Source organism: Glycine soja, chromosome 11 (genome assembly GCF_004193775.1).
Source record: "Glycine soja cultivar W05 chromosome 11, ASM419377v2, whole genome shotgun sequence".
NCBI lineage: Eukaryota > Viridiplantae > Streptophyta > Magnoliopsida > Fabales > Fabaceae > Glycine > Glycine soja.
Genome location: NC_041012.1, coordinates 5,674,192 through 5,687,066, shown reverse-complemented (window position 1 = coordinate 5,687,066; position 12,875 = coordinate 5,674,192).

The following is a 12,875-nucleotide window of genomic DNA, read 5'->3' as shown; positions in this document are numbered from 1 at the left end:
AAATATGCTTCCAGTGCTTAAAAATATTGCAGTATATAGGTTTAATTTTTATCAAACAAATAATCATTTTCAGTTTGTGCATTTAATAAAAATAATATAAATAATCGAGAAAATTTAATTTAATTGGTTGAACATATATGTATATTGTTGCAAATTTTTTTATATTTGAATTCAATTAATTACTATGAATATTTTTTTTAAAATGTAATTTTAATTCTTTTTTTTGTCACTAAAAAAAAATTATAAAAAAGAGGATGAAAGGTATAAGAAGTACCCTACCCTATTACGAGATAACCTAGAGAATATAAAGTTCCATGATAATACAAAAGAGATCTTATATCCTCTACCCCCACTAAACCCATGAGAAACTCGACCAAAATGAAGAGTATACTACTGAATGCTATATATTTCTCTACCAGCTGGCGCCGCCATTATATCCAGTGTCCAAAAAACAACCACATAGCATATGAGTTGCAAATAGAAGTAAGAAAAGATTGACATGGTTTTTTTTAGAAATAATTGTATATTAAAATAAATAATATTTTTACAGTAATCAAACCTAAAATCCATCATACTTTTAAAGACAAAAATCCTATTTAAACTTTAAATTAATATAGAAAAAAGCTTCTCCCCTTTCCTGATTACTCTTTGGTTATAAGCTATAACCCTTTTATTTCATCTTTTTCGATATAATGCCTACTTTTTTCCTTTTTCGCTCTATAATAAATAATATCAGATTTCAAACTTTACAAATATATATATATATATATATATATATATATATATATATATATATATATATATATATAATATTTTTTTTTTTTTTGAGGAAAACATCACTTATCTATGTATCAAATGCCTTTGAACAACTTTGGACTCTGTATTAGGGAATCTGTCCCATCCTAGACTCATAAAAATACAACGTTAGCTAATGCTATAGATATGCAGTAAATATATCATCAATTTGACGGAGTTTCCGCTACGCCATTGTCTTTCGCAAGTATTCATCTATCTCTACAATGTCTCTCAATCATGCTGGAGAATCAACCAAATTCAAAAGGCCTCAAATTTTGTTTTGTTAGGGAACACATTCTAGTTAACATCCACTAGAGCCCAATCTAAGTCCACTGTCCACCTTGGACACGTTAGTTTCGTCCACTTTACATAGCTCACTATTAGTCTAATAATGAACTCTAATGTAAATTCCTAAATTTTGTAATTGAAGACTAATTTCTTCAGGAAAAAATATGTTAACAAATAAGTTTATGTGAGATGCATAAAGAAATTTTTTAACCAACTTTGTGTTGGCACAAGTAGAATTGTACTCAAATTTTATATATATGTGTGTGTACACACACTCACTGCAGTTGGAACTTGAGAAACGTTCATTTAATGAAAATGCTTTATCTTATGCGGCTTCATAACTTCACGATGAAGATATAACATTGTGATTTGTGAGAATATTCAGTTTTCCACGTGAGTGATAGAATTCTTTATGCTTCATCTAAATTAGTGTTCATTATCTTCATCTGGCAAAACAGCTAATTAAATTAATGTTAGGATAATATATTTTGCTAATTAAATGTTTTAAACAGGTTATAGCTATCACTTTGGTTATTTATGGCCTTAATGGTGGAATAACAAAATCAGATTATGCGCAATACCTTACGAAATTCTTTTTCTTTCGTGGCCTTCTTTTTCTGAAGCCTAACAGTGTCCATTTCAAGGTACAAATTTACGGTAGCCAAATCATTTCTCGACAAGTATTTTTAGGAAGGAACTATGGAAAAGGAGAGAAAACGTAAGTTGATCAACAACAGTGTGATTAACCAACGTGTAAGTCACGGGTTGGTGAATTTGTCTTTCAACTTTACGTAGAAGATAAACAAAGAAAAGACAAAAATAACTCAAAAACATTCCTCCTTAAGGCCATGCCTTTGATTACCCCGGAACCCCACCTTCTTTGGTCCTCCAACGGAATTATAGTTGAAGTAAAATTCTTTTAATGGAGTTAGCATCAGTCTTCAAATTACAATAATATTATTCCTTTCATACCAATTAATCCTTTTCATAATGTTTTAATTAAATGATTACATATTTACAAAATAATATATAAAAATTAACAAATATCAGCTGGCATTTAATATATGGCAATTGCTGCACACCCAAGAGTAGCAGTTGATAGAGTGGCGACTCCTGCTACTTTAACTATTAAAGAAAATAAACACATGGACTTAAAGGGTGGAAGATTGAGGAATCTATGATATTTTGTTTTTATATACATCATTATGCTATAGATATTGGATCAGTAACTATCAAGCATAATATACACACGAATAGAAGAAGAGCATCAAATGTCGGCAATGGCATGTAAAAATTAGAGGTTCTTTTATATATATACAAGTGTTAATATGTGAATAGTTCATTCCTTTTTCTTAGATTGCCAACGTCGTGTGGACCACTTGGGCCAATGGTGAAAGAACAAGATTTGTTATCGGGGCCTGTTTCATGGTCTTTTATCGAGTACGAAGATGGGGGTGTGGGTTGAGGGGTTTTGATAGCTTGGAATGTAATTAATTTTGCAATAATTATTACTGCCCTTTTTATTGAATATATGTGTAGCAGTTTCCTTCTAGAGGAATAGGATTATTAACAGAAAGTGAAGCGAGTTGGACAAAGATATTGAACTAGTGGGTTATTTATTCAAAGTGGTCTCCACCGGGCCATATATCTTGAAGAAGATCCGACATCTTTAACTATTATTATGTTTGGCAAAAGCCCCTATCAATATAAGTAGTAGAATTAATCAGTTTCTAGTTATAACAAATTCTTAGTCAAAATCAGTTTGCTCCTACCTTATTCAAATTATTTGAGTTTTTTTAAAAGTTAAGAATTCCGGATACAATGTTTTGAAATGGTATGGTTACGGACTTACGGTTAATTCTATCACATGGTAATTTCTTCCTACCATTTCTCCCGTTTTGTGAAGATTCTTATCTGCTCCACTTACCTAAAAGGATTAAGGAGATTAAGGGTTTGCAAAATAAAACTTGACAAAAAAAAAGTTTGCAAAATAGTAGATGGTGTCCTACTGTCTCATCTAGGCATTGCTTATGGTCTCTTGTTACTTAATTTGTCAATGATATGCTTAACTTACGGAATTTTTTTTTTCCAGCAGAGATGTCTCATCCTCCTTTAATTGTTAATTTGCAAGAGGCATTGAAACTAAAATATCTCTCACGCGATGAGCCTATGAAAAAAATTTGGAGTTGCCAACTATACTTTCCAATTTATCGGTCGGAAAGAAAAATAAAAAGTAGACACCAGAGCCATTAAAGATAACATAAACAATAAATAGGTCACAGGCTCACAGCTAGCATTGGAAATGCGCCCAGTCAAACAAAAAACATTGGAAATTCGATCGCTAGCCATATAGTGTTTGCTGAAGATAACTTCCGTCTTGTTTAAGGATTGTATTTTGGTCAATTGTTAGTGTTGCTGCCTCTCTTCATATCTGTCTTTATGGTTGGATTAACCAAAACTATTTCATTTTATTTTAGTAGAATTAAAAATAATAAGAATTGAGAGCTATGATTGAATAAAAAAATATGTGGAATAATATATAGGATATAAAGTTTTCTTATAAAAAAATTGTTAAATTAAATCAATAACTTTTCTTACAGAAAATCCATTTATAACCCTTAAAAAAAAATATCTTTCATCAATTATAGTAAATTGCTGGGTGATTTTGATCAAGAGCCACATGCATGGCAAATGGTATAACTGTGGGGTGGGTATTGGATGGAATCTTCTATTTTATGGTGGTCCATCCTGTAAAATATGTGGCCTAATTGGTGACGAAATAGAAAGCAGATTAGGCGTCACGGGCATAAGATGACTTATGGTTGGGAGCAGAAAAGTGAAGTTAAATGCATTGAACAATTTATTGTTAGTAAAAAGAACTATATCTTTTACGCAAAATCATTACTCATTAATAGTGATTTTGGAATCATAATACATGGAACACGTCTGTCTAATCTCCTAATTTTTGGTTGATATATATATATATATATATATATATCACAACTTATTATATAACAGTGAAATTGACAACCGATTAATTTGTTACATCACTAAGCAGCAAGTTTGACTTTTATATTTCTTATCAATTAATATAACATCATTAGTTATTTAAGATATGAGAAATTAGCTATAAAAAATATATGAGAAATTAAAAATATAATTTATAAAAAGTTATACTTAACTGCCATGTAAAACGCTTTTTAATGATATGACAAATTATTAAATTTTGAATGTCATTGTTACGACATTTAACGTTGTTAATTACTTGACACCTTGACTTGACAGGATTAAAAAAAACTATTAAGACTAAAATCAAAACAATCTTTTAAAAGCGATTAAAATAAAATAAAAAAATCCCTATCTTTTAGGATCAAAAGGTTATTTAAGTTTAAATTTTAATTTTTTGGATATCATAATTCTTTCCGATAATCTTATTTGAAAAGTATAGGATTATGCTTCACCACAGAATTCTCATTCTCCCTCTGAGTAGTTGGATAAATTATATTTGTTTAGATCTAAGTTTAACTTTGTAATAATTTCATTTACTAAAAAAATTACATTTGATTGTCTCGTCAAATTTTTTGATAATTTGACAAGTGAATAAATTAGGAATATTGCTGTGTCACAAAAATTAAAACAAAAACAAACACAATTATAAGAATTAAAATCAAGTTTTTAAAAAGGATTGAAAAAAATATTTATAGGACTAAGAGATTATTTAAATATAAATTTAACCTTTCGATATAGAGATCGTGAGTATATATTTTGGGAATAATTTTGTTTAAATTAAGTAAAAATAATTTGGACAATCAAAATCAATCTACATGATCGTAAAATATAATTTTATATTAATTGATCTAAGTGCATGTGGCCTAAATTTTAATTTAGAAACACTTTTATAAAAGAAAAAAAAAACCAAGCCAAAAAAAGTTAAATGAAATATAACCTTAAATAAAATTAAAATTTAAAACACTCCTTTATCTGTAGTCAAGTAAAGAATATTGGATGGCTTAGACAATGATGTGGACAGGCATAGTCCACGTAGGACGGTGATGGTGGTCGGCCGTGGGTCTCCAATGATGGGGCGGACTGCATCATTGAACTCATATAAAGACCTCCTGTGGACCCCACCAACAGCATTCCCTCCTTTCTCTCTCTCTCTCAGCTATGGCGGTGAGGAACAATGAAATTAATTAATTAACTATCTCTATCTAGCTTTCTCTTACATATTTATTTTACCGTGTCCACATTATTTTTTTTTTAATATAAAAATCCCATAAGAAATATATAGGAGAGAAACAAAGGTTAGCGACTTAGCGTAACCAGCTAAAGGTGGAGATCCTTGCGGGGTCCTATAAGGATCTTAGCCCCTTATGACACGGACTCTGCTCCAAACCTTTCCCTCTTTCTATCAATTACATCTTACCCTTTTATTTATTTTTATGTCATATAATTTTAATTTATAGTTGACGGTGGTTGGTGAAGAGAAATCACCATATTGAATTGAACTCTGCGTCAAACGAATTAAAAAAAAACATAAATAAATAAAAGAATCAAATGGGGTTTGCCAAAGTCTTCAACTTCACTCCCTGTTTGCATCTAGGTGTGAATATCAAGCTTCTTTCAAGGGGGACATGAACTATGATTGCACCCTTATAGGTGCTTATAATTTTTACATTTCACTGGAAGAGCAATAACAATATGTATGTTCACTTTCTAGAGCATCTCAATACACCATGATTAATGCACATTTTTAGAACTCCCCCCTCCCCCCTCCCCCTTTTTTTTTCTAAATTTGTGGGTGTGAAATTATAAAGCATTAATCAACTTGTAATTTTTCATTCTATGCAATGATGATTATTATGTTTTTATCAAGAGTGGACATTCCAACCTCCAATTTGTGTTACTAGTCCTAAAATGGTAGAATTGTTTGAAAATCATACCAATAATTTTCTCAAACGAAGGCATTGTGTTGTACCAATTAGAGATTTGTTCTGGATGTTTAGAATGATTACGATTATAGGATGAGATACCCATTGGATTATCAAAGGAAAGAAAAGGAGGTGCAATCTATGTGTCTAAATTAATGGGAGGTTGTGTTCATTGTCAATGAATACTTTTATGATGTCCACAAGATTATTATGCGTGATTATTCATTCTTAGTGAGATAAAGTGGTCATAAAACATTTGATAAAGCCTCGAATTCAACTAGAAAAACACACGTTGATGCGTTCTCTTAAATGTCATAGTATTTGATTTGGTTTGTTCCTATCAACAATTAGATAGAGGAAAACCGAGGATAACAATAACTGAAAGTGATGGATAGATAATTCATTTGAACACGAACTCTCGAGGCATGAAATATGATGGGGCACAAAAATGGGCCTCTGATTGAGAAAGAATGGCTATTGGCAAATAGATGGCATGATGGTCACAGGCTAGCGGAAGGGTCCTCCTTCAAAGATCATGGTGAATTACAATGAAGAGAGGTTCCAGCTTTGCCTCGTGTTTGAGTAGAGTTTTCTAAGGTTCAGTGGAGGGTCCAATTCAAATCAATGGCAACGCGTTAGGAATTGACTAGTTAGATCTCTTGTTGCTTGTGTTACACAGACATGCCTCTTAATGTTTCTGTTTCAAATTTCGCAATTGACAAGGAATTTTGCTTTGTGCTAGTTTGTCAAAAAGGCGTGATTCTCCTCGCATTACCTTTTTCCCTTACTTTATCGCCAATTTGTAGTCAATGAACTTCCTTACCAAGTCCTGATTGAGACTTGCCACTCTTAATTAATGAAAGATATTTGCTACTTCTTGAGGAGGACAGTGGGTATACGTTTTCTTTACATGATGCCACAGAGTTGAATGCAGAGTGCAAACTATTTTTAAAATTTGAGTTTAGGTATATCTTAATTTCAAAAGTTACTTTAAGAAGTAAAAATTATCCTCTACATATATGTTTTACTCTAATCACATTACTAATTAATGTGAGCTCTCTCATACACTATTTTCACGTGGAAAAAAAATATTTAGAGCGTGAAATTATAAAATTAAACAATCGAGAGTGATCTAATAATAATCCAATAAGGGGAAGAGCCTTATTAGCCAAACAATAATTACTATGATAAATTGTTATACAATCCAACAATTTCGGATTGATTCTAGCTTAATCTTAAAAATTACCTCTAAATATAAAAGTTATTTTCAATTTATATACTTTATTTTATGTATATTACAATTCGACATAAAATCTCTAATAAAATATATATACTTTTTTGTATATTATGGCAGAAATTTAAACTTGTAATTCATAAAATTATTCATTTACCACTAAATTAACCTTAATAAAACAATCTTCTAAAAAAAACTTAATAGAATAGAATAATATAAAAGTACAAGTGAATGGCAAGCTTGTCCTGAAATAATTCTCACACTGTACCTATTTGCTTGTCCTGAAACCTGAACTGTTTTCGCAAGTGCAACTTTGCAATAACATGCTCATTAATATCCCTAGCCATGGCAAGCTTTTGTAGGTCAAAATCTAATAAAAGGGTTTGCTATTCTGGATTTAGTGATGCATTGTCAAACTAAAATTACACGACATTGCATTCTAACTTCTAAGTCATGACAAACAATAGGGTAATTTTGACTTTCTTTGCCAAACGTGCGGGGAACGCGGAATGCTGACCAAAGAGGCAAAATAACGCAGTGGAAGTAGGGATGTGAATGGATAGTATGTATAGTTGTCTCCGATTAAGGTAAGAAAGAACCTTTCATTTTCAGGTTTGGTGTAGTTGTGATTTATTTCTTCCTAAAATATGCACTCTTCAAACATATTTGAGAATTCGGACACATTATTCCATGTTTAAATTTTTCGTTAAAGTTTTGTTACTTTCATTAAAAAATACAATTTACTTTAATAGTGTTAAATTAAGTAAATTAAATTTTATGTCTAACCTAAATTATAGAGCTAGCAGTGTATATTACTTCAATGTCTTAGGGATGAGAATATAATTTACTTTATTGATATTAAATTAAATGAAGCAATTTATGTATTTGAAGAGGGAGACAACATAAAATTTAATTATTAACTTGCATCTCGTACAATAGGGGTTGTAATTTACTGATTATTTAATGAAATGTATTTTGATTATTATAACTTACTTAAGGCACAGATTTACAAATTTATATTCTCTACATATATTACGTATTTTAATATTAAATATGAACATGACTATTTTTATTTATCCTCATTGTAATGTCGGGGGTAATTTATAAATTAAAAATGATAAAAAATTCTGGATTGGAATCATGATTCATGAACTAAACATTAACTAAATGAGTGAAACTCCGGTGACGAATGAGTGCATGTTAGTACAGAGATAATTAAATTTTAAGTACAAGTAAAAGTAGTACTGAACTGGTCACCATATATTAAAGTGACATGATATATATATAAATTGTTGGTTGAATTTCCCTTAAACATATTTGTAATTCCTATAAAATGAGTGTGTTTAAAATTATTATTTTTAACTTTGGTCCCTGTAAAATACTTTTCTTTGATTTAAACCTCTCAAAATTCCAAATCACTATTTTTGTTCTTAAAAGTTTATTTTAATATAGAAAAATAATATTTATTTTAAGGATCAATAAATTTTTTTTGAAGACTTCGCGTATTGACATTTACCCACGGTTAGACTTCACATATTGACATTTACCCACAGCTACAGGTGTTACATGAGAGGGACACTTGACCTTTTGTTAAACATATAAGCTGATAAGTAACGATTGTCTCATAATAATTTAGACAAAAGAATTCTTTAAAAAATGGGTTCAAAAATAAAATTTCAACTATTTAAAGGATGAATACTAAAAAATAATAATTTAGAAAGACTAAAATTAAAACTCACTAGTTTTAGAAGAATTAAAAACATATTTAAGTTATTTAATTTTAATATATGTTATTATTTATTGGATTTGAGTGATGTTAATCGTTTTAGAAAGTAAAGTTAGCAATCCTAGTTATTGATAAGAAAATTAATAATTGATATTATCTGTATAGATTTAGCTTTTCTAAAATAAGTAAAGATAAAAATAAATAATTTCAATTACTTATCATAAAATTAATGATAAATATTTTAACTCATTCATGATTTACATTATTAGAAACATATACATAACACAACTATTAAATTTTTTATTGTGGCTAAAATTATTTAATTAATCACTTAAAATAGTCAAATCTTGTAAAAAAAAGTCATTCATGAAATGGTCATAAACATTATTTTTTTAACTAACATTTGAAATTACTTACTTTATTCTTACTCAATTTAGTGAAACCAAATCCCGTCTATTAATATAACATTAAAGGAATTCGATTATATATCAAATCTATTCAACAATATATTATTCTTTGTAAACATAAACAATTTTATCGTAACATTTCTCATCTCATTTTTTTAGACAAACATTTCGTTAAAGAATATATTAAATATCAATATAATGTAACATAGTTAATAAATAACTTTATTCTTTAAATATATAATTAAAGATTAGATTTTAGATTAGCGTGGATGATAAAATATTTATTGAAAGAGATAATCTTAAAAATGATCTTAATAAAATGTACTGTATAAAAGATGGAATACGAATGATGATCTCTTTGTTTTACTCCTCGCCTTGTATTACATGACAAGCATACATTAAATTCCACTTTTCTTTAACAGTTCCAATCATAATCTTACTGTTCCCATACGTACCAAACACACTCTTTTAAGTCTTGATCTTTATTACCCAGCTACAATTGTTTTGGTAGTTGCAAGCTGCAATTTTACCATGAAATGTTCATTTAATTAAATGGGCCAATGCTTTTAGTTTAACATCTTTTTGGTGATGGCAAAGATAAAATAACAATGATGGCACATTGAAATTTAAGTCAAACAATCCGTGTGCAAATAATAATAGGTCTACATAAAACTTCTTCTCAGACAATAAGATGGAATGCAAGAAAAAATTCATGCTCTAAAAGAATTGTGAATGATGAGGCATTAGTATGAATGCGAATTAAAATTTACAATTTGCTACGGAAATTGGACAGCTCAAGAAAGAAAGTGATACGAAAGCCTTGAGAATAATTACACCTCCATATTAAAGTGCCAATGCCTCTTATAATTATTTCAGTGATGGTTTCATTGGACTTTTATCATACATCTTTCAGGACCCATAGACCCATAACATATCAGAAATGAACGTGTGGCCGAAACAGGTTCTTCAATGTGAAGGTCCGGAAAATGAGGTAACACTTCCAGTAGACATTATTAGAACTTGGCCAATGATAACAATTTTGATCTTATGAAGAAAATTTATTATTTTATTTAACCTAAGGTGTTGTAAACGATTAATTTGATCGCTATACATGTTTAGATAAGTTCAATGATGAAAGCATGGTCTAAAAGAACAACATTAATGATGAAAGCAAGAGTTTAATGTTCAATTGTTCATCCCATTACCTAAATCAACCTGCATTATGTGTCAAACATTCTAACGCATGGTATCCATAGTTTATTTGGTTAGTTGTTGACAATGCTTGAGTGGTTATTATTATTAATTCTTATTATTGAACTCATATCAGTCATAATATTACATGTCATTCACGAACATAACCTCAACACCCCGTCCCTCCCGACACCTCCTCCTTTTTCTTTTCCCTTTTCTCGGTTGAAGACTTGAAGTACATGAAAGTGAGTAAAAGAAAAAAACGAGTCGAGAAAGTTACCGCAAGTGATGGATATATACTTAACTGCGTTTTAAGGGAGATACCATTTATGGAGTGCGATATAATTTAGGTTAAATTATTATTTTGATCCTCTAATTTATTTTTAATGTTTGATTTGATCTTCTAATTATTAAATAGTTCAATTAGGTTCTCTAATTTAAAAAAAAATGATTCAATTAAGTCATTTCATCCACATTAAAGTTAACATGTCAATGAATTAAAGATATGTGTCAATTTTATATTTTATGGTGCTTGAAAATCATCAATATCTAGTTTTCACATATTGACAGTTTCAAAGTTGTCACTAATTATTTTTAAAAGCAAAAACATAAATTTATTCTCTAAAATAATGAGCATATCGTATAAAATCCTAACCAAATCCTAAATCAAATCTCAAATTCAATCAAAATCCCTAATTGAATATGAGATAAATCAAAATCTCAAATACAAATCATATTCCAAATCCAAAAAAAAAAAGGAAGAGAAATAAGAACAACAATCTGAAATCCTAACATTCGATCTCAACAAGTCTCGCGTTCTCGTGTATTTCTAGCCACTCTCGTTGTCTGTACTACAAAGTCTTCAATGGCTTGGAGAAGCTTCTTCTAAATTTGGTAGCCTCATTCCAAGCCAAAGCGCAACTATCGAACGACACCAAACTGGCGTTGGCGTGCCACGCAATGAAGAGCGTGCATGAATTGATCCTCATGCATCGTCGAAGAAGCTAGAGGAGACGCAAAACATGATGTGGCTTGCCATGGGGAACGAGGTGACAACGATCACAACGAACGTGTGGGACTTTGAAGCTATGAAGAACGTAGTGGACAATGTTGGCCTTGTCGATGTGCTGCTTCCAAAGCACGTGTTTGTGGTGCTTCTTCTTGATGTCAATCTCATGGGAACACTAAATCTTGATGAAGGCTGCATGGGGTTTTTTGGTTATGGGTTGGGGTTCTTATTTGTTGTGTGTTCTAGTTTAAAGAACATCAAGGAAGAGACTAGGGATTTGAGTTTTTTATTTTATAATAATTCAAAACTTTTTTTTTAAATTTAGAAAACTACAATAATAGTAGTGACGATTTTTAACCACCACTTTATTTAATAAAGCTTATTAGATTACCAAAAAGTGTATGGGAGCGACACGTGTAACAAGTGTTAAAACTGTTAACGTCGATTTGGACGAAGTGACTTAATTGAACCATTTGATAATTAGATGATCAAATCGAACACTGAAAATAAATTAGATGACCAGAATAGTAATTTAGCCTATAATTTAAATTGAATCTGTTATAATTTAAATTGGTTCCATTTTTAAGAGAAGTGTGAGTAAAGAAGGAAAAGGGGAAGCAAGGGGTGGGGATATTTTGGTACATTTAATAACAAAAAATAAGAAAATAAGACCCAGTATAGGAAGTATATTTAATAATTTTCTCAATCTGAAAAAAAATATCTTAAAGCCCAAAACATCCCGACAAGCTCTTATGTAACAATTGGCAAATACCAAAACTAACAAACATGGACCATGAAAGTATTATGGACACATTCCATTATGGGTCCAAAAACCTAAATTTGAAAAGTGGGTAGTAGGGCATTTTCAAATTCATTTTAACAGTTATTAAAAATTATAAAATCATGAAAAAAAAATTTATATAAGATGTGAAAACTCACAAAATTTAATAATTTTTAATAAATTTAAACTAATAAGAGAGTATGTGTTAAAAAAAGTTAAAAAGTGTTACTAACTCAAATTGAAATCTAGGCTTTTTTTTTATGACCAATATTTATAAATTTAAAGGCTGCTTAAACTTACCCATAAGCCCAATCCGGTCTCCTCTTAGCTTTATTTTGATCGGTGAATAGATGGCCAAAATTCAAACTTGACCTCAAATATTTTTGGTGCACTGAGCCATAAATCTTGCGGCTTATTGACTTTCATAAACCTTTGTTTAACTGTATACCAATCGGGAAAATAAACTTTTCTCTACAGGCTTCAGGATTTAAAGTTTTAGGACTAAAATACATT